We start from the raw sequence: 6,000 nt of genomic DNA on the forward strand, positions 1-6,000 counted from the left end.
AACGGTATGACCTACGTGCCTGTTCCCTAAAACCATGTGTAGACCTATGGACTCTGTTCTATAATGATATATGTTCTGCTTAGTTAGCCTTTAAGATAACATAGTAATGACTTTCTAGCATGTATGCATGTATGTATGTATATATATATATATATATATATATATATATATATATATATATATATATATGTATGTATGAATGTATGTATGTCCAATTGCTTTGACAATACAAATGAATTGAATTGAGAGGGAGAGAGAGAGAGAGAGAGAGAGAGAGAGAGAGAGAGAGAGAGAGACAGACAGACTGAAAAACAGACAAACAGACACACACACACACACACAGACATACACACACACACACAGAGCCAGCCAGCCAGCCAGCTCAGCGATGACATCACGAGCCTCTCTCAGCTGACTGCTATGACATCACAGAGCACGTACATTCCGTTGCTTGCCGTCTGACAACCACTCAGTCACTGCCAGCCAGACTGGCTGGCTGGCTGGATGTGGGGGATGCTTGCTGCTGCTGCGTACCTTAGCAAGCTTATTTGCTTGACCGGCCTTCCAACTCCTCTGCCCACATGCCCACCTATGCCCGATCTACTGTTCACCTGGTCACAGCTCCGCCCCAACAAGGCAGATTCTCCCAAAAATGGTACAAACTGATCCACGTTCCCCTCCACGGAAAGCTTTAGCCCAAAATAAGGGACAAATTCTGTAACAACATAATGGATGCCCACCCAACCTGTGACAAAACTGAGAAAAAAGAAAAACGCCAGTCCTCCTGGGGGAGGGACACACAGCCACCCTGGCTGCCCAATATGTCAGCGCCTACCACAGCCTGAGGGACACAGTGACACACGAGCACCGGCTGTAAATATAATGTAAATACTTGTTTGTTATGCATGTCATTGTATTTCAAAAAAGGAATCTGGAAATAGTAAACCTATTTTCTTTATTTGTATGTATTAAAGATCACATTTTTTTACATTTTCATTTTCTGTACTTCATTACATCTTATTGTGATTCATAATTCTATTATTTATTTTCCGTGTAGATGTATGTATGTATGTATGTATGTATGTATGTATGTATATGTATGTATGTCCAATTGCTTTGACAATACAAATGAATTGAATTGAGAGGGAGAGAGAGAAAGAGAGAGAGAGAGAGAGAGAGAGGAATATGAGCTCCTAAAAAACATTTGTTTTTATACATAAGCGGATTTAATTTGTCATTTACAAATGAATATATAGCACTATAAACATACACAGAAGACATGGAATAGAAATTCAGAAGAAAAAGTATTCAAAAAATAATAATTTTAAGAGAAACACAAAAAGAAGAAAGCAGAGAGACAGTTCAGGAAGAAAAGTCAGAAAAGAAAAGCTGAAGACAAGAATTGGAGGTAAGACCTTTCACCTATAGAGACAAATAATTAAACAAAAAAATATGTATTAATAAAATAAATAAGCATTCTCAGTAGTTGACTCAGCCAATGAAAATGCAGAGCTCCAATTTGAATAGAGTGACAGTAGGAGAGAGCCCAACTGCCACTGAGACTGATACAAATCTATCGAACAGCAGTCTGACTGCAGAGCTGCCTTTTGAAATCCGATACCCTGAAGACATTCGCTCTGCACAGGCTAAGAAGGACTACAAACAAGCTGTGATGAGAGCATCTCCTGAGACCCTCATCCTAGACTACACCGGTAAAGGAGAAAACAGGGTCAAGAACAATCTACTGTTCTACACCGCCTTTCACAAAACCCTGTGCCAGACATACCCCAATAACAACAAGAGGGGCATTAGCAGAGGCAGGCAGATCTCAGTGCTGGTAGAGAAAGACACAGACAGTGTGATGCTCACTTTTAATGTATACCACAACGGGACCATCATGGTGCAGGACAGCGAGAGCAGCCTGGACCAATTATCTCTCGGCTTCCACACCTCAAAGCAGCAGACTGAGGTAGAGAAACACGAGCCAGAGCCGGCCACCCTGCAGTCTGCCCCCAGCCACACGGAGCCAGACAGTGCCCCATCTCCCACAGACTGCCCCCCTGTCTCCCCAAAACTCTCCAGCAACATTAAAACACTAAAGGAATGCCTATCAGTGCTGGAGCTGAAGTTTGCGGAGTTCAGGGACTAAAGATGCACCACAAGGCTGAGATCCATAAGCTGAGAGCAGCAGTAAGAGACCAGGAGGAGCAGAGCCAAACCCTGAGGACGGAGCTGCACAGAGCGAGGGAGGAGCTGACCAGGACACCCCAGCACAGCCAGCTGAGGAGCCTGCAGAGCCAGCTGGAGAAGCTAAGAGAGGAGCACAGAGACTGCACTGCACTGACCCCACAACACCTACAACCCCTGACGCACCCACTGACGCACCCACTGATCCACCCACACTCCCCACCACTCCTGACACCCCCACTATCACCAGACCTGCCACTAATACACAAACCCCTGAAACGCCACTCCCCTAAAACACACCCGCTGCCCCCACCACTCCCGACGCAAAACCCGGAGTGGCAGGTCAACACAGAGGTGGTCATTCTGAGCGACTCCAATGGGAAGTTCCTGGATGAGAGGCGCCTCTTCCCTGGGCGAAAAGTGAAAAAGCTTTGGTGCCCGACAGCACAGAGAGCCCTGGAGCTGCTCTCCAAGAGGAGGCTGTGCCAGGTCAAACACATCCTCATCCACACCGGCACTAACGACCTGAGTGCCCGCAGGGGCGATGTGGCCTCAGCCCTGAGACAGGTGGCAAAGAAAGCCACAGAGGAATTCCAAACTGCCAAAATCACCATCTCCACACTGCTGCCCCGCACAGACGTGCCCCTGCACATCATCCAGGCCATCAACGCAGAAGTATCCCGAAGATGTGCCCTCCTCCCCAACGTCCACCTGGCACACCACTGAGACATCCAGCCACATCACCTGTATGACCACGTCCACCTCAACAAGACGGGTGTGAGGAAGGTCCGTTTTTAGTGTTTCTCTGAACACATCCAAGCTTACCTAGGCGCTACATATTATTTTCAATTACCCGTAATTCTGATCTGTATTTTGGCTTGTTAATAGAAGTTATTGAAGTTGGACTCCTAATTCAAAATAACCAATATGTATCTCAACGTAATTTACTGACAGACATCACTCTTTATCACTTTCACTTTTGAAGGAACTGCTTTGTATTCTGTGTATTGTTTTATTGTAGTGCTGCTTCCTTTCTTGGCCAGGTTTTACTTGCAAAAGTGATTTTATTCTCAATGTAAGCTCAAAGTCAAATAGTTTAAATAAGAAAACAATGTATTGAAATGAGAACATCATGAACCTGTGTAATTGTGCTGAAGGACAAGCACTGAAAGCAGAGAGAATTTTGTGTTTGGCATTGAATAGCCTTAAAGAAAACTATGCCGTTTTTGGAAACTTTCATATTTAAGTTGAATGTAGGCAAAAACATTCCAGTCACTCTGAAGAGAGAATACAGTTTACTGTTCGAATAAGTAGCCCCTGAATTGAAGATAAAAATCAAAAGTGCTGTTCGTAATTAGTTTACACTTTTACATCAGATGTCTTGTTTTTGCGTTCCAAATTGAGGAGTTGTGGCATATAATGTAAATGAAGTTACTTCACTAGTAGTGCGATTTCTACGTTGTGTATGTGTGTTTGTATATATGAACTCATACATTTTTTAAAGATTGTATTTGGAAAACAAATTCAGGTATAGCACGTGTCCCCCTTTTGAATGGGTTCTATATATAACATTTTAAAACGAATGGTTCTGTGTAGAACGCTATGTTTGGGGGTTCTTCATGTAACCCCTTTGAAGGGGTTCTACATAGAACCATAAAGGGATCCACCAGAGCGATTACTCGAGGAACCCTTTATGGTTCTGTGCAGAACAATTTCTTCTAAGAGTGTGGAGTGTCGCCACACAATTTCTCTCAGAGGGCTTTTGACCAATGGCAATCCAATCCTGAATGACGTCACCACTATCCTGTTGTACTTTATGGGAGAGATGTATTAAGTAGTTTATAATGAGAAGAATAACAATAATCACCTGTTTTTCATAGGTTTTGTATCCATGGTCTCCTTCATATTAGGAAAGGAAGTTGATCCATAGCCTACTCAGAGACAACTGAGAGTTGGTCTCTGAGCAGCAGCACAAAGGGGTCGAGTCTCTCAATGTCCGTGTGTTGGAGATATTCCACCATATTGGTCCCAGCCTTTAAAACAATGTTAAAGAAGATGTTAAAGATATTGTAGAAATATATTGCAGAAGAGCAGAACTACAATCACACTTTTTCAATGCTATTGCTGTTTTCTACCTCCCTGGTGAGGTACCAATGCGGGAAGTTTGAGAGAGTATTTCTAAAATGTGTATGATCCAATACACACAGTTATTTAAAAAGCTGACGTCTTGTACATGCTCACCAGAACCAAGCCTAATTAAATAACACATTTAATATTAAATAAGTACATGTGCAGTAGCCACTTGGACAATTACAGATCCCCAGGTCAAAACACAACAGAAAGACATGGAAGATCGTATTTTCAAATCACATCTGTGGCCCCCATAACTGTAATTTGGTATTAGTGGGTCAAAGGATTTATTTGGTTCAAGTGATAATAAGATCATATTTTGAAATGAAACACTACAGGATGTCATATTTAAAATGACTGTGAGTACCTTTCTTTAGTGACGGTTCTGAGGGGGGCAGGGATTAGTTGAGTGTGCTAATTGGAGCTGTGAAGTGTGCAGAGAAAATACAAATGTTTTCTTTTAATATGAAAACAAAGAACTTTTTTTTAACACCGACCTGGGATTGTGTTTCTTTCCAAGTTTCCTTATTGTTTCTGAGAAGAGACTGTTCACTTGCAAAGTGAACTGGACCCGTGTGACTCGCAGGTAAGGAGAGCCCGTGTTGAACTAAGATGGCTACAGTGAGTTTTCCTGGACAAAGCTCGGGCAAAGGATAGCGCAGAGTGCACCTGCACCTGAGATTGTGTTGAGAAGCTTTGTGATAAGAGCAGGTAAAGAGGGAAAAGAAACACAAGTATATTCTTTGTTTGAAGAACACATTTTGTTTTAACTGAAACGGGACTACAACTTTTGAAAGGGAAATAGTTGCTAGTGCACTGTATTTTTATTGAGTTTATTAGAAGAAAAAAGCTTATATTTTGGACAGAACGAACTCGTTTGGCATGCAACTAGCAGCAAACGATGTGAAGCAAACAAAACAGTTAGCAAGTTAGCAAGTTAGCAAGTTACAGTCTGTCCTAGGTCCGGGGGTGCTTATGGTTGTTTATGGGTTCCCTTACCTTAGCCAGTGTCATGTACGGGTGTCCGTACCTTACTGGAGTGTTTGTTTTTATTATAATATATATACATAAAATAATATTTAATAATGTAATATTTCAGATAAATCGTCACAGTGAGTGACACCAGCATTATTGGTTTTTTGAGAAATAAAAAAACAGAATGTAGAGAAGAAAATGTTGGAAGGAAGTTGGGAGAAAGACTGGTCTCCGAAGGAGCACCGGGACTGGTGGAAGCAACAACAACCAGATAAGACAGAGAAAGGAATTGTGATATTGTGTCAGGTTGGTGAGAATCAAGAAAAGAAAATAACAGAAATGGAAGATCATCATAAACAGTAATGTGAATTGAGAGAAGAAGTTGTGAAAAATACGATAGAATTAATAGAACTACAAGGCAAATTAGAAGGGCAAGAAAAGTGGTCAGAAAAGGTGAAGGTGTAGGTGCGCGATGTGCTGCCGTGTTAGCAGCGCGTCGCGACACAGATCACTCCGAGGACGACAGGCCCGATTGGGATGATTTAGATCGCAAAGCATGGGAATATGAAAAAGGAGGTTTTGCTAGCGCTCCTCCCCCATATAATCCGGAATATAAATCAATCACTGATTTTGGTTATAATAATACATTGTATCCAGATCTGACCGCTCTGAAAACGGTCCCAGCTGCACCCATGCAAGTCAAAACTA

This window comes from Amia ocellicauda, unplaced genomic scaffold, assembly GCF_036373705.1.
Source record: "Amia ocellicauda isolate fAmiCal2 unplaced genomic scaffold, fAmiCal2.hap1 HAP1_SCAFFOLD_40, whole genome shotgun sequence".
Taxonomy (NCBI): Eukaryota; Metazoa; Chordata; class Actinopteri; order Amiiformes; family Amiidae; genus Amia; species Amia ocellicauda.